Here is a 26,207-nt window from a genome sequence, read left to right as displayed (position 1 = left end):
TTTGCATTCTACATTTCAGTTCCACAATGAAGCTGTAACAATGTCAGAGCCAAGTTGTCACCACCACGCATTTGGCCCTTCTGACATATTTTGATGTTAAGTAAAGTATGCAAAATGCTTTTATACAAGCCAAAACCAAAATAAATGCATTGGTTTCACATGCAGTACTAATATATATAAATATTACATATTGAAAAAATGTACTCTGTCATTTCACAGGAGAAGCATTTCACTTGCTGTAATAAATTACTAATCTGAGAGATTGCAGACAGAGTCATGTTTACAATATTTCAAGGTTCATCCTATTTCCTTGTTCTTTTGTGCTGTCTTGGCAGCAAGATATAATTCATTATTTCTTTTTATCTGTCTGTAATGGCAGTGTAGTAAACTAAATCTGGGGTTATTTTAGCCAATCATAAATCCTGATTAGTTGTAGTCTAATTAAGGAATAATGAATGGGGAAGTGACAAATTTCCTCTTCCTCATCTTTTTTGTAATTAGAATGCATACTGCACATCAATCAAATAATCTGCCTTATTAAAAATCACAAATTTTTTTTGGAACCCACGTTTTGTTTTGTTGGCAGGAGCATTTATCAGGTTTTATGGCCAGCTGTCAAGAAATCATAAGGTACCAACATTAGGCTATCTATCTGATAAGTATCTTCAAGGAAAGATGAAAAATAATCTGCCTTAGCTGTTACAAGAATGACGAAACAGTCTTTTCACTAAGTGTAGAAGAGGGTCAGGCCTCGATGCTGAAATAATTATTTAGGTTGTCAGACAACAGCTAGAGCCTAATAATTCTTCCAAGCTCTAAAATTTCAACAATTTAGTCTGTGATATCACTTGTACTCCTCCCTGTCTTGATCTGCAGTGAAGAAGCAATAGAATAAACTGAGTGCTGGACAAACCAGAAGTGAAAGTCTCTATGAAGAAGATGGATAAACACAAGTTTTCACATTATGAAGTTCAAAAGCAACAGATAAAATATACTTTGGGGGCTTAATCTTAAGATAGTATTAAATAAGAGACTTAAGGAATGCTCATAATAAGGGATTTGCTTTTCAGAGAAAAGAGGGGCCAAAGTACAAAATATAATTTTAACAAAAATTTCCCAGTTGCAATATTTTTTTTATTTTATATGACAGAGATAGTTCAGATTTAGTCTCACTCTATTTTTTTTTTAATGGGACTGCTCCTACCCCCTGTATTCTCCATGCTGTCCCACAGATCAACACTTTCTTCAGTGAATAAGATTGACAAGGCAGTGAAGCATTACATGGAGGGACACAGAAATAGCGTTTCTGCTTTTCAGTAAGGAGCACGAGGCAACCACTACAATGCGACATCGTAGTTTCTGAATTAAATGTTTTCAGTTTTTATGTATTTGTCTGCAGAATATGTTTCTGCAGAATAGTTGTTACAACTATTTATTTATTTTTTTTAATTTGCTTTATTTTTTTCTCCGAGAAAGCAAATTATGTTTGCAAAATGATTTCTTCGACTACAGATCAAATTCTCAATAGAAAAATATTTCCCTCAGCAAGGTTTGGACCAGGGATTTTACTCATCCCAAGGCTGAAAAAACTGACTCATTCTTGGGAATTCACAAATTAATTCCTTCATTTTCCCACATATGAAAGCTGAACCATTGCATCTGTACATTTGCTTAGTATTAGATAACATTCAGACCACCATGATTTTATGATTCTGCTGGTTTAATTTCCCTTTTCGGGTTTTTTTTGGTTTGTTTGCTTGTTTGTTTGTTTTTGGGTTTTTTGGTTTTTTTTAATAAGGATCTCATTATGCCAACATCTATTGTTACAACTGTGTGATTTTAACAGGGGAAGAGAATTTTCAAAATAAGAAATTGTCACATGCAATGTGGAAGCACTGGGCACCAGGACTAGATGCCTAGTGTCAAAAATAAGCTGAACCACAAAAATTAATTTACATTACATACAGCAGGTAGGTAACGTAATGAGGTAACGTGAGGTTGACTAGCCTCACATGTTACAGAAATAAATGAGTAAATTGAATTGAAATGATACAACACTGGTCATCAGAAAAGCACTATTGTTACCAAAGTCAAGTTATTTCTTTCTCTCTTATTCATTCCTTTTACTAATAGACCATGACAACAAGTTTTTCTTGGAACTGTTAAATTATATCTGAGGCAGAAATAACATTTTCCATGTAATTTTAAATTACTTGGTAGAGAAATCCTAATGCTGTAATTCTAAACTAAGTCCAAAAAAGTTTTAAAAGTCTATTCTTCATAGAGGAAAAAGCTCATGACATAAAGAAAATTCCAGGAGAAGCTGTGAGAGGAAGATTCTTTTCCTGTCAGGTGTTCTGTCTCAGAGCAGGATTTAATGAGCTTCACATGACAGGGGTAAGTCTACATGTCTTTGGGTATTTAGGCAAGACACAGGCAAGAGATATTTGACAGATAGCAAAGCAAAGCTTTCCACTTTGCACTTGACATAAAAAGCATCATTTCTTACTTTGTGTTCCTTCTTATTGGTGCTTGGTTCCTATATAATGCTTCAACTTAAACCCTCAAAAAAATCTGAGCACTTAGCTCTTACTTGAGAGCTAGAATGCAACAGAAGGATATTATGGACCTAAATTCTCTAAGGATCTTTGATTCCTATTTAAAATATCAAGACATGAAATCAAGAACCCTAATTCTATCATCTGAATGACAATAAAAATAACAATGGTTTATGTATGTACATATTTTCACACAGAAAATGAACAAGTTCTGAAATTCCCATGTAGATATTTTATAGTGGTGACATTTACAATTCCTTCTTTTCAGGTATAGATTCCACTGGTCTATATGAAACATAACAATAGAACCAGAATTTTGTTTCAGGACATGTTTCCATTGTGCTCTTTTTAGTATAAAGAAAATAAGGATACTGTCATACAGATATGCCACATGATATTTACATATTGAAGATAAAGATAAAAATAAAAACAAAATGAAAAAAAAAACCTATGCTTTTGCATTATACCTGGCAGCCAGCTTAATCTACAATTATCAACATTAATGCAAACTTTGAAATCTTGAAGCATCTTTATATTTCCTTGCAAAAAATCATTCTGCTGTAAAATTAGTAGATAATAGCTACAACTATGGTTATAGTTTGAATGAAAATCTTTGCTTTGCTTGCAAAAAGCACACATGTTCCTGTTTTTAGCCCATTGAGCTTGAAGGATGGGTCATTTTCTTAAAACACCAGGATTTTTTGATAAATTTGTCACTGGTGATGGGATTTATGAAGGAGAGATAACGACCTTGGATTTTGGTCTTTGGAAACAGTGGTATTTTTTAATATCCTTTCAAATTTCAATAAGCTCCACATGCTTAAGTAGGAAAACTTTGGATAGAAATAAAATTGCATGAATTTACAGTAAATTCACGAATACAAGCCGCACTGACTATAAGCCGCATCTCTGGGTGTTGGCAAATATTTTGGTTTTTGTCCATAGATAAGCCGCACACGAATATAAGCCGCTCTGTCGTTCGCAGCGAGGACCCGCGTGCAATTATTAACAGAACGGCGGGAGGGCGGGGTTTACTGGCTGAGCTAAGGCTGTGCAGGCTCGGCCCGCTAGGGGCCGCTGACGGGGCCAGGTGGTCCAGCACGGTGCTGCAGCTCGGGGCCGGCCGGCGCTGCCACTGGGCTCGGTCACCCCGGGTCGGCGCTGCCCTGCGGTGGCAGGCAGGGACGGAGCTTCCCCTGCTCCTACGGCAGCGGCGGCGGGCGGGGACGGAGCTTTCCCGCGCCCGTGGCGCCGGCGGCGGGCAGGGACGGAGTTTCCCCGCTCCTGCCGCGGCGGCGGCGGGCGGGGACAAAGCACCCCGTCGGCTCCCCGAGCCGCGGCAATGGCTGCGCGGGGCTCCCGTCGGCTCCCCGGGCCACAGCAATGGCGGCGCGCGCTTCCCCCCCCCCTCCTTGGGCCGCAGCAATGGCGGCGCCGGCTTCCCCCCCACCTCCCCGGGCCGCAGCAATGGCGGCGCCGGCTTCCCCCCCCTCCCCGGGCCGCGGTAGGGGCGGCCCGGGTCCCCCCTCTCCTCCCCGGGCCGCGGTAGGGGCGGCCCGGGTCCCCCCTCTCCTCCCCGGGCCGCGGTAGGGGCGGCCCGGGTCCCCCCTCTCCTCCCCGGGCCGCGGTAGGGGCGGCCCGGGTCCCCCCTCTCCTCCCCGGGCCGCGGTAGGGGCGGCCCGGGTCCCCCCTCTCCTCCCCCGGCCGCGGTAGGGGCGGCCCGGGTCCCCCCTCTCCTCCCCGGGCCGCGGTAGGGGCGGCCCGGGGCCCCCCCCTCCTCCCCGGGCCGCGGCAAGGGCGGCGCCGGGCCCCCCCCCCCCCCCCCCGTCTCTCCCCTGGGCTGTGGCAGAGGAGGAAAGAGAGCTCTCCCGCCTCTCTCCCCGCCCCCCGTTCTGCCTACACGGAGCCAGGCTCCACCCGCGGTGCAACAAAGTAGCGATTTGTAACAATCGCAAAATGCCGACTTTGCAGCTGCTCGGCTCAGCACTCTGGCAGGCACTTCTGAGGTTGTATTAGCCGCTCCTGATTATTAGCCGCATTTCCGTTTTAGGAGCAAAATCTTAGTCAAATTGGTGCGGCTTGTATTCGTGAAATTACTGTAAGCTCCCAAAAGCAGGAATGCAATATTGATCCTCAAAAATCATTATACTCTGGATGCAAGGGGAGGGAAAAGAAAGAAAATCTCTCTCTGTAAATGCTTCAGGCAGCTATCACAAGAGACTTTCAAGCCCTAAATTTGATGCAACACTCAGCAAATTAAAATACATAAAACTTTTCAGAGTTCTAATGTAGTACACATTTCAAAAACCATTTTCCACTATTTGAATGTGAGCATATACCACTAAGCAGCTGGGAAACCTAATTTAGGTTTGAAATCTGCTTACAGTTTTGAGATCCTTGGCACTATTTCTGGGGAGGTCCTTGTATAATACTTCTAAAGCGAACTAAAAATGTTATATAATGAGAGCCAAATATATGAAATATTTTAAGTGCCCATCCTTTACCATATTCCATGCCAAACAGGTCAACACAACAATATTATTTCAATCCAAATTCTATTTCTAATGCCTGATTTGAGCAACAAACTCCCTCCATAGTATCCAAATTCTTTACGAAATGTTTTTATGGTTTGATGAGAAAACATTAAATGGATTTGAAAAAAGCATATTTTTTAACATTTCATCACTACTTGATGCTGTTGAATGTGGCTGTTTGCCAAAGTGCAGGAGAAGAGAAACTGGAAGAAATAATGTTAACAGGTACTTTCCTTAGAAAAATGTTCTTTAACTGAGTGAAACTATTGTATCTTCTTAGTGACAGAAGCTGTTGGAGAACCTTCAAATTCAGTCAAGAGAAAATAAATTTGAAGAACAGCATTATTTCTTATGACAATTTCTTCTGCATCTAGGTTGCATGTGCAGTTGATAGAAAACAAAAAAGTTCATCTTTTTAATTTTGCATAGGTCTGATATCTTCGTATTAAAAGAATAAGGAAACTATTCCTCTACCCATTCATGTTTTAGCTGTACTATATATTAACTAGGAGTGGTTTATGTCAAGAAGAGTTTAGAGCTATTGAGGTTTATGACAGTTTTACTGGAAGCATTCATCAAGATTTAGTGTTTGTCAGCAGCTGAACCAGTGAGCAGCCTGATGGTCATTCAGCGTAAACACAGTGGTAAGGTGAGAAAACCCAGATCGTCCCCAAAAATGAAAAGCAAAAATAAACCTTAAGAGCATTGTACAAATATTTGCAATCACAGCCAAAATGTCTTCTCATCCTATCACTTAGACTGTTTTGAATTGCTATGCCTAAGTGACAAAAATTCTTCAGTGTAAATGACAATGTGGCAACACTGGGAGAAGAAATTTTGTTGATACTCGCAGTGTATTCACAACTAGAAAACATATCCTTATTTTCTCTTCTCAGTGTGACTACCAGCCAGAGTCTCTCCTGTGGATAACCACAGGAGGACACAGTATTGATGTTTTCTTCCTGTTGGAAATTACTCCATCTTCATGTTAGAAACTCAAGCTGTGAGATGGTAGAGGCAGGAAAGTCATAAGGCACTTGACTTGTAAATAATCTGTCACAGCAGGTCAGGGCCAGCTAACTTTCCACACCAAAAATGAAGGAAAGAGAAAGAAGCAAAAGACAGGGAGAGACAAATCTGATTTCTGCAAATGTCCAGCCCGTCTGCTCAGCCAGATGGTCCAATTGAATCACAAGAGGAAGGTGTCACAGAGAAGCCTGAGACTTCCCTGCCTTATCATGCTCTAGCCAAAAATAATAATTCAACAGCATCCAGCAGAACCCTAAAGGCTTTGTGTACTAGCACACTGAGCTTTCCTGTAATTACTGTGATATCTTCAGGAACAAAGGGTGGCATGAATCATTATTTGGATGTGATAACATGACCCATACAAACATTAGTGGATAATGGGCAAGCGTGCACTCTGCAAATCGAATCACACCATGATCCATCATTAACCTAAGTGAGCTATTGCTTTATTGAAGTAGCCCTGTAAATGAATAGGTCACAGTCTATTTAAAAGCTGAGAGATTTGTTAATGCTCCAAGGTCTTATATTCTATTAGAGCATACAGCCCAAGTACAACCAAGATTCCAAGTGTGTTTTCAAAGGATAGATGGCAGTGAAGGGAAAACCTAAGATTTACACTTCAATGATTATAAAGTGTTCCATTAAAAAACTTATTTGCACATACATAGAAAGATATTCTTATGTGTCTCAATTTTATCAATTTTAATTTTGTCTTAAAGAGAAAAAGAACTTTTTTTGTTTGTTTGTTTTTTGTTCTTCACACACTTTCATAGTACAAGGAGTAAAGTACTTTGGGACTGTAGAAAATTAATGCACTTCCACTTCTTCTGAATAAGCACTACATGACAAATTAACATTGTCCTTCAGAAAAGAGCCTCAGAATTCAGAACTAAGCCAATTAATTGGTACTTTAGAAACTCTGGATTTTGCATAGACATAAGTCCAGGTGTTAATGCCAGTTCTTCACTGTTCAGTTTTTGATAACAGGACTGAGCTTCAAAGCCAGTTAAGACAAACTTTTCAAGGACTCCCACAACCCTCCTTTTCTTATGGCATACTGGCAGCTTTATTCAGTTATGCATGCAACAATGAAATATGGACATCCTCTGAGACTGCTGAACCATAAATGAAGACAGAATTATTTTCCTCCTAAATACTCCTGAAATTAAGTTTAAATCACAAAAAATATATCTCTTTTCCAAAAAAATGTTTTATTTTTATAGTTATAATCTTATAGTAATTCTTTACAATAAGGGAAGGAAATAAATGAGTCTTTTAATCAAATCACTGCACACTATCAAACCATTTTTTTCCTGAAAAGGGTGGGAATGGGCTTCGCAGTTGGGAAGAAGAGATCATCTCCAATAACTGCATAGATGACTTTGGAGAAGTATATGCCAAAGAACTTGCTAAATAGTGAGAAATACCATGGTAATCCCTTGCAAATAGTTTTATTTCTTTCTAGGAAGGACAGATGAATAGCTTCCACTTTCTTCACTTTTACCCTGAAAAATTAAAAAATATCTATGACTATTTATTATATGACTCTATTAAACAGCTGTTCTGAGAATATGTAAGGTGTTTTAAGGGACTGTGTGTTTTAGCACTTTTTATGAAATCTAAGGAGTCCACATAGTATAATTTTTGGTTACATTTCCAAAGGTTTACCAGAATAAATTACTATGTATTACTGTACACTGTTGTTTACTGTCATTTTGCTAAACTCTTTGTTGGGACATAGTTTTCTTTTAATAGTCTCAAATTATGCACACATTACCTGCATACTTCCTCAAGACCCTCTGATACTTTCCCCTGATGGACTGAAATTCACTGGGCCGCACTGCTTTTACTGACAAGAGCCAAGTAAAAGCTATGCAAGCATATGTATTTTTTTTTTCTCCAGTTGCAACTTCAAGGAGGACAGTCATACTCTTGTTTAAACAATTCAGTTCACACTACAGCTGTAGGGAAAGACCTCCAGTGAAACACTTTTCCTGTTCTTAATAATGAAGTCCCCATGAGCCAAACACAGCCTTTGAAGAATGTTAGATGCTTTTGTAAGGTGCTGCATCAGACCCTCCTCTAAATTTGGAGGCTGACTTTCACTTATATTTCTGGAATCTCCCTGATGATACCTATTATTTTCTCTGAAATATAAATAGCATGCCCATTTTTATAGGTAGAAGATTTTTACCCTTAAACTGTTAGGATTGCACGTAAGTCACTGATGAGTTCTTGATTTCTATTTGATCTAGTAATTGAATAAAATGCATTCTCTCAGTGTAAAAGGGCAACTAATAAATTAGGGAAGAACGTCTAGAAATCAACAGAACTGCTTACAACAATCATTATGAATATAGGACAAAAAACGCTGCAACCTGTTCTTTGATCATCCCTCTCTCTGTCATAGCCAAACAAATGACACTGACACCTAATTCATTTTCTTTTGAGTTGCACACTGTATAAATAATATTTGCATTGTCTTGAAAAGTTCATTTTTGTCTCCTGACTCATATGGATGAGTTTTTGGAATCAAATGTTAGCAAAATTTTGTTGGTGTTTTTTCCCTTTATTTTTTAATTGATATTTGTTTACAGATAGAATTAGTCTTTGCTCCTATCACAGAGATACTATGCTATCGGAAGAAAGAGAGAATGAATACCAGTATTTTGTAGAAATGTAATGGTTAAGATTGGAAGGGACCTTAAAGGTTATCTAGATACAAAACCACTGAAATAGGCAGGGATGCCCCTCACTAGATCAGATTGGTGAAAATCCTATCCAGCCTGGCCTCGAGCACCTTTAAGGATGGGGTACCCACAGCCTCTCTGGACAATCTGTGACAGTGTCTCACTATTCTCAAAGATAAAAAAATTTCTTAAAGTTGAAATCTCCTTTTAGTTTAAAAACATTCTTCCTTTCCCTATCAATATCTGCCCATAAAAACAGTTGCTGTCCCTCTTTGTGTAAGCCTCCTTTAAGCACTGAAAAGCCACTAAAGATCTACATGGAGTCTTCTCCAGGCTGAGCAACCCCAACTCTCAATCTGTCTGTGCAGGAGAGATGCTCCAGCCCTCTGATCATCTTGGTGGCCCTCCCCTGGACCCACTCCAACAGGTCTACATGTTTTCTGTGGTGAGGACTCCAGAACTGCACACAGTGCTCAAAATGGGGTCTCACAAGAGCAGAGTAGAAAGCGACAATCACCTCCCTCAACCTGCTGGCCACACTTCTTTTTGATGCAGGACAAGAAGAATTTGGCTTTCTGGGCTGCAAGCACACATTTGTCGAGCTTTTCACTTACAAATAGCTGGAGTCCTTCTCACAGGGCTGCTTTCAGTGAGTTCAGCTCCCAGTCTGTGTTCATGTTTGGTATTGCCTCAACCCTGGAGCAGCACCTTGCACTTGGACTTGTTGAACCACATGAGGTTTTCATGGGTCCTCTTCTTGAGCTTGCCTGGATGGCATCCTGTCCTTCAGGGTCACTCAGCTTCAGGCCACCTTCTAACTTGCTAATGGTGCACTTGATTACACTGTTTACGTCATAGATAAAGATATTAAAGACCCCTGGTTTCAGAAGCCCTAGCAGCAGGTATGTAAAAAGCAGGGCAGCAACATGGCCATAGTCTCTGCCTGGCCAACGGCCTGATCTTTGCCAGTCACAGAACAGACAAGCTCTGTGACTGAGAGAGTCTCCAGCCAAGGTTAAGCCAGATTAATTCCTGCTCTGTGCTCCTGAAGAGGCAAGAGAATCAACCTAGCCAAAAAGCTAGCTTCAAAGCAAATTTCTACAGGAATAAATAATTACTATTGGAATACAACATGAAAGATTTTGATGAATCAAGACTGTCATGCTTGTTCATTGAGCTGTCTCTTCAGTGAATCATGCAGCTTTATTTCTCTGGCACAAGAGCAGAACTAGGGCTATTTCCATCAATGACAGAAAAGTTGATCATTAACACATTATCCATGAGACCCATTTTGTTATTTTGAAGTGTTTTCTTGTGGCTGAAGTAATTTTCAAGGTTCATCTCTAATTCCTTAAAAGTCACACTGTTTTTCATGCTGTTGTCTGTCTTCTTGTGGTTTATGAGAAAGACATAATGTACAGAACAGAACTGAAAAAAGAGACTGCTTCTGTGAATGAAGGGATTGCACAGTCTACCACCTCTGACTCTGCTACTAAAGGACAGATGTTTGGGGGAAAAAAAAAAATCTGTCATTTGGTAACTGACAGAGGGAATTAAAAGACAGTAAGTACACCAGGAGGGTCTACATTGAAGCAGTGGTCAGGACATCTCAAAATTCAGTTTATAAATAAATTTTATAGTAGATATTAGGAACGTATGCACTGAGACAAAGCAGAGAATAAACACACAGTGGGAAAAAAAGAAGCTAAATATTTGTTACAAGATTTCAAAAAGGAGGTAGTTATAACAAACTAGGACAAGTTCACTTCATCTGGCAGGGAAATGCAATCCCTTTCTGGAGTTTAGCAAAATAGCAATTTTGGAGCACCTCACAATTAGTTTCACTGAGTAGAAGAAAACAAATCAGCCAGATAAACCAATGAAGAACAATTAAATTAGGAAAGAGGATCTTTAAAACAAAGAGGCCAAAATAGCATGTCTTAGCCTTGTTTTATTCAATAGCAATGTAAGTTTTTCAGTGATGAGAGGTGATTAATACTTTGTACTATGTCTCAGGGAAGAATACTTTATTTACCAGACAGTTTCTTAGAACCATACTGACATATAAGGGAATTATCTCTTAATATTAGGTAGACTCTTAAGTGGCATCCTAAAACGAGACAGACTTGAACCATCTTTCTGAGATTTAGGTCTCTGAGCAGCAAGTTGTATTAATGAGGGATGACAAAATCTGTACCCTTTTGCTCTAATTTTTCCTTTAAGAAGTAAGCACACTGTCATGTTTACTGTGTGAAATCTGATAGTATCACAATACAAAATAACACATATGTGAAAACATACCCCAACTTTATTTCCACTGCTATGACACAACCACTTGTAAGTATCACACAGCTCCTAAATGCAGGCCAGTAGGAGGGAACACTGAGAGAAACCAATGTACCACAGCAGAACATAGACCTCCATCCACATCAAAGACCTTTCTAAAAGTGTAATCTAGAGCTGAAAGAGATGTCATCTCTTATAAAAGACATTATATACCAGTTCCTTTACTGAATAGTCAAGTACAGTAGTTTCACGAATACAAGCCGCACGGATTATAAGCCGCACCCCCGGTGCCTCGACAATGTTGCTGTCTTTGTCAATAGATAAGCCGCACCCCGAATATTAGCCGCACTTTCGTTCGTCGCGAGAATCCGTGCGCAGCTTTCACAAATTGGCCAATTAGTAACAGGATCGCGGCATAGCGGGCTTTACTGGCTCGGGGCGGGGCCAGGCAGGCTCGGCCCGCTCATGGTTGCCGACGGGGCCGGGTGGCCCAGCTCAGCGCCACGGCTCGGCGGGGCTGGCCGGGTGGTGCTGCCGCCGCCGCCGGGCTCGCTGGCCCCCCTCTCCCGTCAGCACCGCCCCGCTGCCGCGTTCGCTCGCCCGGCTGGCAGGGCTGCCGCCGCCGGGCTCGCCGTCCGCCCCGCTGCCGCTTTCGCTCGCCCCGCGCCGCGCCTCGCGAGCGCCGCGCCCGCCCCGCGCCGCGCCCGCCCCGCGGCGCTTTCGCGGCTCGCGGCGGCGCTTTCGCGGCTCGCGATTCGCGGCTCGCGGCGGCGCTTTCGCGGCTCGCGGTTCGCGGCTCGCGGCGGCGCTTTCGCGGCTCGTGGTTCGCGGCTCGCGGCTCGCGGTTCGCGGCTCGCGGTTCGCGGCTCGCGGCTCGCGGCTCGCGGCGGCGCTTTCGCGGCTCGCGGCTCGCGGCGGCGCTTTCGCGGCTCGCGGCTCGCGGCGGCGCTTTCGCGGCTCGCGGCTCGCGGCGGCGCTTTCGCGGCTCGCGGTTCGCGCCTCGCGGCGGCGCTTTCGCGGCTCGCGGTTCGCGCCTCGCGGCGGCGCTTTCGCGGCTCGCGGCTCGCGGCGGCGCTTTCGCGGCTCGCGGTTCGCGGCTCGCGGCGGCGCTTTCGCGAGCGGCGGCGCTTTCGCTCGCCGGGCGGCGCTTTCGCGAGCGCCGCTTTCGCTCGCCCCGCCGGCAGGGCTGCCGCCGCCGCCACCAGGCTCGCCGGCCGCCCCCTCCCGTCTGCACCGCCGCCGCGTTTCCTCGCCCTGGCCGGCACTGCAGGCCCCCGCACCGCCGGGCTCCCCCACGCTGCTGGCCCCGATTATGCTGGGCTTCCCCCGCTGCCAGGCAGCCCCACCCGCCGGCCTTCCTGCTTCTGCCATGCTCCCCTGCGCTGCTAGCCCCAGTTCTCCCGGGCTCCCCCGCCCTGCTGGCTCAGGCTCTGCCGCCCGCCCCCGACACTGCTGGCCCCGCCTCTGCCAGGCTTTCCCACCTCTGCCGGGGCCGGCCGGGCTCCAGCTTGGCTTGGGGCTGCCGCGGGCTCTCACTTCCGTGTTGGCAGCTTTTAGAATTTTGTTAATAGATTAGCCGCCCCGGAATATTAGCCGCACTTCCGGGTTTCCACCAAAATTTTGGTCAAATTGGTGCGGCTTGTATTCGTGAAATTACTGTACCTAAGAAAAAAGCAAAGATCACATGACATTTTTCATAACAGCACTTCAGATAACATACCTTCTTAGTAGCTTTGTCTATTTGTTGCCAACCTGAACCATAATTCATTCCCTGTGATACCTTCAACTCAATGTGCTATACAAACTCAAATCATGTTCATGTTTTAAAATGTCTTATAAAAATTACTTCATTTAAAGGGTATATATAAACATACCCAAACTGATGTATACATTAAAATGCTTTAAGTGGAGGCATTTTTATGAGTCACTTAAAAGCAGAACAGTACTTGGCTTCATAACAATTTTCACATTCAAGATACCTCAAAGTGCTTCGCAAATGAATAGCCTGGAAATCAACAAAGATACTGATGCTGTAGGTAACGATTTGAAGGCGAGCAGAAAAATGCAGAGGTATTACAGTTTCTTCTCTTAACACATGAATAGAAAGCCATGGTTAAATTAAGAAAAATCAAAGACACTGTGGCATCAGCTTTAATTCTTTTTTGTTCTGTATTTTTCTTCTGTGCTTTTTTATTAGGAGTCTTTAATACAGGGTTTCAAATACATAAGCTGTCAGAAATGAATGACAATGTGGAAATAAGACTAAAATATGGTTGTTTTAATCAGCAACACACTGGAAAAAAATCCATATATTTTATTGTTTAAAACAATTCACACTAAAATTGAACTATGTTTCTTTTCCAGCCTTTCAAAAAATGTTGAATAACTCCAGCAGAACTGTCATCAATTTGCTTATATTTGACTTTGTATTCATAGTTTATCATAAAATTGTTAAAGTTGAAAGAGATGTGTAAAATCATTGAGTCTAACCACTAACATAGTTCTGCCAAATTCACTACCAAACTATGTTGGAATGAGACATATCCACATGCCTTTTGAACTCATCCAGGGATGACCATTCCTTCCCTTCCTTAGGCACCCTATCTTAATCCCTGGCCATGCACACAGTGAAGAATCTTTCCCTAATATCCAATCTAAATCTTCCCTGGTACTGCTAGAGGCTGTTTCCTCTGTCCTGTCACTTGTTGACTGGGAGACCAATCCCACCTGGCCACAACCTCCCTTCAGGTAAGTGTGGAGCCTCCTTTTCTCCAGGTTAAACAACCTCTGCTCCCTCAGCTGCTCCTCATAAAATGTGTGCTGCCGACCCTTCAGCAGTTTCGTTGCCCTTTTCTGGACATGCATGTAGTTCAGTATGTACACACAAACATATATCACTGTTTGTAAATACAAGAAAGATATTCTGCAAACAGTTTGGCATTCCTAGAAGAAGGAGAGATGCTCAACAGCAATACATATATGCAATCATTTTTCAAAGCCTTATGACTGCCAACTGTCATCACAAAATTATTTCACACAGTATTATTGATGATAATAAATAATGTTGTCTGTTAATGAAGTATAAGCAATAGAGGCAAAGGTTTTAGTAAACTTTGAATATTTTAATATAAAAACTGGTATATGTTGTTAGAATCAGAATATATGACAAAAATAAAACTTTTAAAATAAATATATCCAAACTTGAAATATATAATTTTTCTTTGTTGTCTCAGACAATTTTATTGTAGATAGAAAATAATGTGTGATGAGCACAGGCACTCACTCATAATCTTTAAAAGCATGAGGATAAGTAAAAGCAATACATTCCAGAGCAAAAGGTATGAGATCCCTCTGGGCAGACACTGTCATGAAGAAATGTATGGGCAGAAATTCTCTTTAGATGGCTTTCTCAAGAAAGTTGGTATTTATGATGTTATGCCTAACGAGAAAACTGTAGTCCAAATAATCTTTGTTGTTATAATTTAAGACTCGGCCATCACACAGGAAATGATGACAGTTTTACCAGTGCTACAGCAGGGCACTTGATAAGAAAAGACCTGCTCCCTTCCAATGAGAAGGTGTTTTCATGTGCTTCAGTGGCTTCTTGCACTGCCAGCATCAGGCTGTGTGCCCACCCCCAACCCTCTGTGCCTCATTACATGCAGGCAGCACATTGTTTCACCCTCACTTTATCTGCTCGATTTTGCTCTAAGACTTCACATTGCATGTCCATGTCAGAATAGTTTAGGAAAGTTAATATGGGACTAGCAGATCCTCTGAACATATTGCAGGCAATTTACCTGAGCTGTGAGTGATTATAAGAATATTTGAAAAATCTGATAATGATGTTTTGCACAGTTACATGTAAGTTCGCTCTCATTCTGTGATAACTGTTCAAGTACTTAAGCATAACTTTGCAACATTTTATGAAAGGTTTATACCCAAACCTTTAAGATACTGTGGTATTGGCAACCAGAGAAAGACATGACATTTTCCTACTACACAGGTATCAATGATTTCTAAAATATTCTCTTCTACAAATGTATTTAAAATAATTTGAATACTGAAAAAGCTGTCAGTCTAAAACTCACTTAAGGAAAATAATTTAGGAATTTGCTAACCTATAAAATTTTGTAATCATCTCAAACACTGCTATTGAACTAATGGGGTATTTAAGGTTGAAGGAAACAAAATAAGCATTTGTTTTCCTTCTGAATACTGATTACAAGCCACGTTTTTCTTCAGAAGAAAATTCCAACTGATGGGTACAAAATAAGAAATCGTACATAGGGACACAACTGTAGCCTTCATATTTATTTATTTTTTCTGTTATCTATTCTCTACTGCATGTCATTGCAACTGAAATGTTATTTCTTCTTATATATTTGGAAGAAAAAATTACAAATTATCGAACACTTTGAGAGAATTCAGTCTACATATTACGAATGTAAATTGTGGGAGATCCCTCCAGCACAGTGGATAAACAAATACCATAGACCTGACATTTGCAACAGTTGGGAGGGAAGGGGGGCAGGACAGGAACAGATTAATAGAAATAAAGCAAACTTGAGGATGAATGTCATCTATGGAATAGATACAAGAAAGACAAAATAAACTTGCTTGTAAAACAAGTCTTTTCAAAACAAAATATTTTGTTTATTGCTTCCCCAGAGGAGAAGTTGTTCCCCTACCATCTTCCACAGGGGCCTCAATCTCTGAGAAGAGCAACATCAGGTTGGAAGACTTTGGTCTGCATGGTAGCACTCAAATCATTTTAGCAGTTAATTGCTTATGACTTCTGCAACGTAGCCATCAGCTTTCAGATCTGTGAAAATATTTTGTAGGAAGCTTTGGAACCTCTTGAAAACACACTGTGATCAATGAAAGGTTTAACATGTTCAGAAAACTGAAATAAAGACATCCTGACAAATTTGTTAATTTCATAAAAGCATGGTTTCATGGAAATATATTGCACTGATTTACTTTGAATCTGAAATGCAATCACATACACGGCAAAAGGTGCATTATAATAAGACCTACTTAGTATTCTTGAATTGTACAGGTTTTGCTATTTATATTTGAATTTGAAAATAGAGAAAGAAATACCAGAAACCTCAACCATTCATTGATGCTATCCAGCATCCTATTTAGCTCTGTACAGATATTTGCAGATACAGAAAAAAACCCAGTTAACCATGACTCAATAAACACAAAAAACCCAGTTAACTATGACTCAATAAACACAAAAATTTACAAAGTCCATCACCACCACCACACCATAGCATGCTTGGAAATGGGTATTTAGAAAGCAAGAAACATGCACCCTTCTTACTCTAGACTAAATATTAAGAATCGAAATACCAAAGCCACATAGCCATTCACATCAAAAATTACATGTACATGAAATACTCCAGGTAAGTAAGCACCTTCACACATCACTGTCACAGGCACACTTGCAGGATGATTTGTAATTCAGAGCAAAACCCATTATTAAAACGTTTGTATAAAGATATGCGTGTCATACTGTTCATCACATGGCTAATTAGTAGAAGATCAGTTTGAAACATTACAATGATAAACCATGGCTCACATTTGAAAATCTTGTGTCAGAGCTAAATTTTATTTCTCACTATTAAATTTTTTTCTGCAGTGCCTTTTTTTGTTTGTTTTAAGGGAGGAGGCTGCTCAGGTGTTTTCAAAGTTGTTTTCAAGTCAAATTCATATTCCTTACCTTCTTTCCTTTAATTGAACCTTATTACTTTAAACATCAATGCTGCATAAATCCACCCCCACCCCCGTATTCACACACACAGAGTACTGAGCCCTTAAAAATAATAAAATAAATTTTAAAAAAGGGACATAACAAATGGCAAATGCATTTCCAATCCCACGAGGTTTACACCATCGCTAAGCTGTTTTCCCTTTTAACTGAGTGCCCGGTTTGGCACGCTGTGTGCTCCCTTTCCTAGCCCTGCTCTCAGCAGCCATCCGGCACAGCCGGAGCGGCGGCACCCGCACCTTGTGCCACCCGGGCACCTCCTGTGTCTGCCCTGCCCGACGGAGGCTGCACCCTGCACAGCGGGAAGGGCAAGGTGCCGCTCCTTCCCCCCTCCGCTGCCCCCTCTCCCTTTGGGCACTGCGGACTCGCACACTTTCTTTGGAACTTACGGAAGTTTTGCGATTCCAGACCGGGATGAGGCGGGAGCAGAGGCTGCCGAACGCGCGGTCGGGATTCCCGTCCGTGTCCCCGCCGCTCCCCGGCGGAGGCAGCGTCCTTTGGTGCCCTGGTCCAGGGGCCCCCAGTGCGCAGCCCCGGCCACGGCGGTGCCATCCCGGTCCCTCCGCCTCCCCCTTGTCAGGAAAAGCCGCCTTACCTGCTACGTGGAGCTGCGGCAGCACCAGGCAGAGCAGCAGCAGCAGCAGCAGCGACCACAGCGGCAGCACCCCGCTCGCTCAGTGCTGTAGCAGCAAACTGCCCTTTCTCGGCTCCCCTCCTTCCACGGAGGATGTCGCGGCAGCAAAGGCAGGTAGAAACCACTTTCTTACTGGAAGAGGCTGGTTCCCTTCTCAGAATACGACTGAATCGCTCTCTGAGGCTCCCTACACATTTACCCTTCAGATCAATACTGCACTTCAGCAGCAGCCTGAGCTGCGCTGCAGCTGATAGAGAGCAGCCAATTGCTATTGAGGATTCCCTTTCCCTAACCCCCTCCCACAAAAACACACCGTCTGCATCTGAAATTTTGTGAGTTGTGAAAAGTAGTTTTAACCCTTTGCTTGAAAATCGCCCTGTGCTTTTGGAGCTCCGGATAATCTAATTTTTATTTTTTGCATTAAAAATAAAAGCTGACTGTCCAAGCTATCCTTACCTGGATGTTTTTAAGATGGGTAACATTCAGTGAGAAAACTAAAATACCAGACCTGGCAATCAACTGGCTGACTGACTGGGAGAATTACGTTTTTGCAATGTAATAGATATAGCCCATGACGACAAAAACAAACAAAAAACACCCAACCTTCCCCCACCTCAAAAAAACCAAAAAACAAAAAAACACAACAACAAAAACATACTGCACAACCCCCACATACATATAAAAAACCAAAACACACGAAAAAACCCACAAATAAGCCACCTCTCTCCCCAAAAAACCAAAAACTTGTCTTCCAATCTACTACTCAGACACCATCTTTTTTTTTCCCCCATTGCCTTCCCATATTTCCGACCAAAAATATGCCTGTACTTCAATCAAACAAGAAAAAGGAATTTAAATAGCGGCATATACAGTCACAGTAACATATCTAGAGAAGACATTTTTATTTTGGCCAGTCATTAATTTTATTTAGCGGCTATGACTTCGCCATTTCATCAAAGACATGGAATGCTCTACATTTGAAGAAATAACTTTACTTGTAGAGCCTTATAACTTTATTTCTAAATCTTTATTACTAGTCATAGTAAATACACCACCTTCTTGTGTGTTTCTTGGTGTTTATGTGAAGGCAAGAATTGTTTTAAAACAGGTTAAGCCTGAGAGCCTGCTGTTCTGACTTAGAGTAAAAGGTATGCTACATGAATCACTGCAAAAATAGAACAATTTAAAAGGACTTAAATTTTTAACAAACCTGGCTAAAATACACAGAGATAAGTGAGCATTAGCACTTCCCCTTCCCTGTGGATAGTACAATCTTCATAGCATTTCAATATTCTGAAGTTTGTACTTGCAGATAAGGTAGCCTGCCACGTAAAAACACACCTGGGCTTCCCTCAGTTTAGTTGAATAAAGTGCAGTGCTGTATATAACAATATTCATTTGACAGAGACACGCAAATAAATTACAGATACATGCATGGATTTTAATGTGGCAGGCAACAACTTCATTAATTTTAGTCAAATAGGGAAACAGGCCTAACTATTAGGGAAACAAAACTCCTATGACCTATGAGGCAAGGTCTTCCTCAGTCAGTATAAGGAACACTTTCTGCATTACAAAAACATAGTTCAGGATGGTTTAGCTTCTGGCTCACGGGCCATTTGCAACCTCTTAGGAAAAGCTGTACGACCTGTAGGCTCAGTTTCTGCAGCCCTCTTCTCCAAGAGTATCTTGTGGAAGAGAGTAGAGTGTGCTGAGCTGTGCTGGTAGTGACTGCCTTGACCTCCCTGACTTTCAGAGAATTGCTTCCCCAATGTAATGCCAGTTCTGAGCATGGTACCTGCAAAAGAAAAATACTCCTGATCCATAGCTTATCATTGGAGAAGCCTTAAACAGTCTTTTATCAGTCTGCTCATGTGTGCTTCTCAGATCAAGTCAAAGAACATTCAGCAGAGTAGAAGGTAGGCAGAATATGTGCTGAAGAAATAATAAAAAGTATGCAGTATATCTGAGGCAACCAACAATCATAAAGTTCAGAAGCACAAGAGACAGAGCCAAATTGACCATATTGTACATCTCTATATGTACACACATATAGGCACAGCTGACTATATTGTGGAAAAGACCTCATACCACCATCCAGTTGCAGGAGATTGGTGAGCTTTCCAGCAAGACAGAAAGTCATAAAACAACAGATGTTAGGCTAAGCTATGACAAATTAAGATTCTCTATGTTTGTCCATTCCACACACTATTTTACAATTGAAATCAAACGACATATGGCTGTGATACTTGCAAAAACCAAATTCCTAGTGATAGGGAAGATGTGTGCTAATGTCTTTACAAACAGTTCTATGGATGAAGGCATGGATGTTAACATCTTTGAAACGGATCTTAATGTCTCACTGACTTCAAGCAGCAGGTTTGCTACAGAGCCCAGCTTCTGAAACAAACGAGTGGGTGTGCACAAGCCTGAACTTCTGAACTTTGGGGTAAAACAGTAGGTTCAAGGGGGGATATGTGGTAGTTGGTTCGGGAAGGCTGTACAGAACTATTACCTCAGCCAATGGGGAAAGAAACAGGGCAACATGTAGCCGGGAGTTTGGGATAAACAGAGGCTGCGCCCTCCGAAACCTCGAGCCACAAAACCCGCGGGTGTGTGCCCCAGTGGACTCTCTCCCTTTATTCAAATAAAGTTGCAGGACACCTTTCTAGACACTGGTTTTCCATTGTGTGGTTTTCTGTACACTAGTTCTGTACATTAGATAACATGGCGGGGGGGGGGGGTGGGGGGGTGGGGGGGGAAGGCATTTCTCTTCCCAGAGTTAATAAATTGGGGTTATCACGTAGAAAAAGGAGCATGCCAAAATTAAAATCTTCTCCTCCCAGTGAGCACCAAGCCCAAGATGAAAGATACTAATATTGATAGTAGGGAAGTTATCTCCCAGTCCTGCAATAGTCCTGTCCTGTAGCTCACTCTCATCTCTTGTAGGCATGATGTGTGCTCAGAACTAATACATGAGCTATTCCTCAAAGTCCAGCTTTCTCAAAACACTCAGTTACTGTGTTGTATGTGAAAATGCTGGTAGTTAACTGGAAAAAAAACCCGCATGCTCTAAGAGCTGTTCGTATAGATTATCAAAGCCACTAGGTTCTCCTCTTACATGGAGTCCTAGCTTTGTTATATGAAAAGCTGTGGGTGTTATGACATTAAAATAATGCCTAGGGACTTAAAAAAATTAAATAATTTCTTTTTTGTCCATCATATGAACAAGTCATGAAAGTGTCCTCCAAGCATAGCAGTTTAGATGTGCAATGACTAGAAAAGAGTTGGAGGTGTTCCATATTTAAATCTAGGAGATCATCAGCAAGTATAATTTTCATCTTTGTCGATCCTATTAACTGATGACAAGGAAAATGTTATTGCACTTCCTTAAGTGACAACAGAGCTAGCTGTAAAAAATTTCATTCAGTCTAGTTATTATATAATGGAGTATACCAATAATAAAGCTCATATTAGCTGCAAAACTACGGCAACACTTAAAAGTCTACTTTAAATTTTTTTATTTCAGCTTTACAGTTTCATTTAAAGTTTGACAATTGAAAGTTCAAAACAAACCCTAAAAAACAGACTAGTATAATTTACAAAGGAGTATACAAGTCCTTGCAAAACCATGAAGCTGAATTGCTAATTTTAGCCTTCAATTTTGCTATCTGTCATAAAGAAGTATGTGTGTGTTTTAAAATTCCATTTGTTTTTTAAAATGCTTTTTTTAGAAAACACTGAAGCATGAATAGCTCATTTCTTAGTGTCACTCTAAAGGGGAGATAGGACTACTTATTTATGAGAGAATACTCATTAAAGTTGAGAATATATGTAGCATGGAAGAAAATGCATCCAGAGGAACCGGAATTCCTCCATTTTTGAAAAAAAAATCCTTGCATGCCAATAGAAGTAAACATAATTGAATTTTGCCCCTATATCCCTACAAATTCTTCTAATACTGGTCCAGATAACTCAAGTTTCTTATTTATCTTGCTACTCTCAGGATTTTTCAAAAATTTCTGTTAAGAAGATGCAGGCTGGACAAATACCCTTTACAGAGTCTAAAAAATTTCCCATGCCAGCCAAAACAAAGTCTGAAACTTTTAGCCTTGCAGCATCATGGAAACACATTTATAAGGATAACTGAATTTATTTCTGCAGCTACTTATTCACCTCACTTGTGCATGGTAAAATTCAAGGTTTAGCCATTTCTGTGGAGAATTTGTTCATCTACACATGTAAAATGAGGATTAAAAGCCCACATGCTGCACAACATAGGTTAAAAGGATCTGAGATTCCACTCATGAACTTTTAAAATTGATAAATATTTACATGTATATGTAAGATTAGGCAAGCAGTCTTGGCCTGAGAATTTCTTTTTGTTGGGCAACCTTATTGTAGACAAGATTCAAAGAGAAAGTTTAATTTTACAGGTATACTTACTAGGAACCCAGAGCATCCTGTATAATTTCTGAAACTTCTGCAGTTAGACCTCCCTGAACTTAGACCAGTATATTACGTTAATAAAGTGGTAACCTACCTCTTAAGTGATTTTGCACCTTGTTATCCATGTAGTCACCAGGTACCTGTTTTTACCATAGTTATAAATACAGATTGTTACAGTGACACCTAGAGAAACCAACCAGAGATCCAGTATTATCCTAAGTAGAGCTGGATAGTATTTGAAATCCCTCCCTAGCGTCACAAGCAGAGTCAGAAACGACAGGTGTCATTTCCACATGATGTCTAATCTGTCCTAGAAATCTCTGAGGACAGAAAATTCACAGTCTCTCAATTAGGCTCTTCCACATTTTAGCTACATTTACAAGTGAAAGATTTTTCAGGTGCTTAACATGAAACTGCCTGGTTGAAATTTAAGTCCTCTGGGTTTTGCTCTGCATGTACTCTGGTTTAGCATAATGTGTATTATTCTCTTCCTTTTTGCTATAATATTTCATATCATGCAGTATGAAATGCAGATATATCATCTCTAACAATCCCCATTCCTTCCATCTCTCTTCACAGGACTTTTTGCTTCCTAGATTCTGAGCATTCTTTTTACTCTGCTCTCTTCTCTATTCAACAGATTTCCTCTTTCCTAAAATTAAATGTCTAATACTGGATACAATAGGGCTGCTATGCTCTGTGCTGGTAAGGCACATCCTGAGGATTATTAGAAAGGTAATACCTTCAAATTTGAGCACTGTCTTTATGCAGTGTCAATGCCATTCTTCTCTTTGTCATGCTGCTATCCTAATAATCAGTCCTTCTCTAAAGACCTTGCACTTTAAACAAAACATGAGAGAGAACTCTCAGATGCAATCAGTGCAGCTGTACACTACGAACTGAACAGTGCAGGCATGACTACCTGTTTAATTGTCATTGTCAACACAGGAAATTAGAGACAAAACAGGATACCATAGCACTTGCGTAAGGCATTTTTTCCACAAAGCTTTCAGTTTGTCAGTGTCTATGCCATTATCTGGGTCTCATCCAACTGCTTACTTTCCACAATGTCTGTATGTCTGCAAATTGTAGTGCTTTTTATCCATCTACCCCTTGGAAGATTAGCTTAACACATAAACATATCACATTTAATTTGTAAATATTTTAATATATAATGTTTATTCACCTGAGATTTTTTCAACTTCACAATTGATACTACTTCTTAGAATGTGTTCTGTGGATTTATTGATATTTTTTTTACTCTTGTACTTTAGACATAATGACTGCTAAAAAAGGAAGAGTAGATTTCACCAGCTGAATAGTTTTCCTTGCTGATGATTCCAGCAGTGAGTCACACTTTGTCTGGCCTACTGCTGAAAACATGAAACAAACTATCAGGACAATCCTCTTGCATCTTTCTTTTTTGGCTTATCCCCATATAAGGTTTGCCTACTAACTCAGCTAGCTTTGCTCTCCACCACCATTGTCAACACATACAAATGATCACTCATCTCACTTTCCAGCAAAACAATCATGTTTTGATGTACTCACAAAAGCAGTAAGCCAAACAGAATCATGTACCTAGCTCATACAGTCATTAAATATGTCAAATTGATGCAAACTAAACCTGGCTGTATGTGAACTTCTTTAGCATCACGAGCACCAATTGGATTATTGACATGAGAGGGACAGCAAAGACTATAGCAGGTATTAAGAAATACAAAGTTATGTCAGTAGCACAGATGAGAACTATGTGTGGTTACCACAGAATGGAAATCAGCCCTAAGGTACACACACAGTCGTTAATAAAACAGGTAATTTTTTATATTATTATTTCAGTACAAACTTTGCTTTTAAATAATGTATTGTATTGACCCACATTTTCTAAATGGTAAGTTTTCCTAAATTATATATTTTGATAGTACTGTTGAAACTGTTGCGTTCTAACAAGTTATCATAGTTTTCTTCTGGGGATATGTGCATCTCCATAAATTGCTATCACTAACCTTAGATTTTTGCAAACTTTTTCACCGGAGTACAATTATAAATACATACATATTAATGTAATCCTTTTTTAGTCATTTCTTATTTCACTGTATCTCTAACAAGACAGTGAAGTTATTTCACTGAGAGGTAAATTTATTCTTGCAACTCAGAAATTCTTAAATCCCAATACAATACCTTCCGTAAGCAATAGACATTATCTTTAAAACAATGTTACATTTTGTTGCTGTTATTTTAATTTCTAAGCCAACTATTACAAGTTTGTTCTCATTTTATATACTTATCTTGATGATACATCCATGCAAAGATTCTCTCAAGAAACACAATAAACTTATATATGTTTCCAAATGATTAGCCATTCTTTATACTTCTTAAAATTACATTTCTGCCTTGCTAAGATTACATCTGTGTTCTATATGCTATGTACTCATCTCCATCAAGTGTTTACATCTTGTATGTTACACTTGAATAACAGCTTTTTACATGTAGATCTAAAATTAGTTTTCATAGCAGTAGCAGCACTATTTTCACAAGGAAATAATAAAGAAAAAATTAGTTGAGGGAATACTTTCTATAAACAAAGGCTAGATGAGTGTTAAATCACTGAATTGGAACAGCATGGCAGATCTTAAAAAAATCATATCTTGTACTTGTTTGCAAGTCCTCCAAAAAAGAGCAGCATGAATTTTACATGTACCTATCTAAAGTGTTTAAATATCTACTGATGAATCTGGATTCAATTATTATTCTGACCTCAAAAATCAACACACTGTTTTTACAAGTTTCTTGCAAATTTAACAAGTTCTCTCATTTATGTTTTTTGCTACACTAATGTGTGAAATGTGAATACTGACGCTTTCACAAAGATAGAAACTATTCTGGGAGAAAATCAGATATTTTTCATGGGGAAGCACTAGGTACTGGGGCACTGAAAAGTGCCACATAATTACCAAACAGTCAGAGGTTTTTTCCTGGAATTCAGGTTAGGAAAAACACATTGAGCCTGAGTGTACAGGGATGAAGTATTGCCTTAGAGGTTACAGGGAGTAAAAATACTTAGAGGGTATTTTGGCTTTCTTTTTGAGGGGCAGCAATTCAAAAAGTTCCTGCTCCCTCTAGTCTCTAACATCAGTCAGTCTGAAACAGAGAGTACCCTTCCTCTTGTTTCTACTGTGTACCTCTACATCACCTTGAAATTCATTACCCTCTTCTCCTAAGGCTTTTGGAGGTGGCAAGATTTATCAGCCACTGGATAAGTGAATATAGTATATAGCACAGTAGTATTTCATTCAGTATTCTCCACAAAGATGCTTGAGAAGCATCAAGGGACCTTAAAACCCCTGTGTTCACAGAACATATGTTTGCAGTCCACAAAACATCTATTAGTTGTGAGTTATTTCTTTGATCCTGTACCTTGGTTACTGTTGATGTACATAGGCCAGTGCATCCATCCATCTTGCTGGAAACAGGCCTCTACAACTAGATGAAAAAAAGTAGTAGGTTGGAAATAAAAGCACAAATGATCCTTGACAGTCCCTGCCAAAAATAAATAATGAATATTTTTCAGGCTTTGAAAAGAATCAAATTAGTATTACTGAAAATATTAATGAAAACGATTGTCCCTTTTTGCAAATTTAATTGCTTCTTATAGCATCAGAGCATCTGGAAATTGCTATCTCTAAACTTATATATTTACATTTAGATGCTTTACAGAATTTGTTTCAACAAACTTTCTGTACTGTTCACAAAAATTTTTTATATTTACATGGACTGCTTGCTCTAGCTTCCAAGTACATTAGCAGAAAGAGGACTAAAAATAAGATGGAACAAAAATTCAGCCACGTGGTCTAAGTGCATGTTGCAGCATAAAAATACAGATGTCTATACCAGATTACTGCAAGTTCTATTCATAGCTACAGTGCATATTCTCTTTATTTTAGATATAAATTTGAAATCAAAGAAACACCTGAGATGTTTTTTGTTGCAGAAATGCTGCATGCGGTCCTCTCCTTGGCTCGATTTTCCACTCACACTATAAAAACAAAGAAGAAAGCTGATTGATAGCTGTTCTTAAACACTAGAAAATGGCTAATTTTCTCATTTTACAATTAAAAGTATTCTTGAATGATTTACTTTTCCAAGAGAATACTGAAATTGTGGTCTAAGATTTTAAATTTTGAAATATTTGTCATTTTTTCCAATACTGCAGTTTCAAAAGAACTTTGAGCATGCAACACATAATAC

General features: G+C 40.3%; 1 protein-coding gene and 1 long non-coding RNA gene across 2 annotated transcripts in view; both read right to left on the bottom strand.

Moving 5' to 3' along the window:
• CDH12 (cadherin 12) overlaps positions 1 to 17,769 on the bottom strand; it is an 829,389-nt gene extending 811,620 nt beyond the window's left edge. Inside the window, exon 1 of the mRNA XM_033063831.1 lies at positions 17,472 to 17,769. The gene's annotated coding sequence lies outside the window, so the exon portion shown is untranslated. The remainder of the gene's footprint in view (positions 1 to 17,471) is intronic.
• Positions 17,770 to 18,508: 739 nt separating this feature from the next.
• Positions 18,509 to 25,995, bottom strand: LOC116998316. Its single transcript, XR_004418349.1, has 3 exons — positions 25,930 to 25,995; positions 25,377 to 25,442; positions 18,509 to 19,308 (listed from the first exon to the last, which is right to left on the bottom strand). It is a non-coding gene; the product is annotated as an uncharacterized LOC116998316 (long non-coding RNA).
• Between the last annotated feature and the right edge of the window lie 212 nt (positions 25,996 to 26,207).

The sequence above is a fragment of the Catharus ustulatus genome, chromosome 1 (genome assembly GCF_009819885.2).
Source record: "Catharus ustulatus isolate bCatUst1 chromosome 1, bCatUst1.pri.v2, whole genome shotgun sequence".
NCBI classification, from domain to species: domain Eukaryota; kingdom Metazoa; phylum Chordata; class Aves; order Passeriformes; family Turdidae; genus Catharus; species Catharus ustulatus.
The sequence above is the reverse complement of the archived record's forward strand: the minus strand, read 5'-3'. Positions and strand labels throughout refer to the sequence as shown.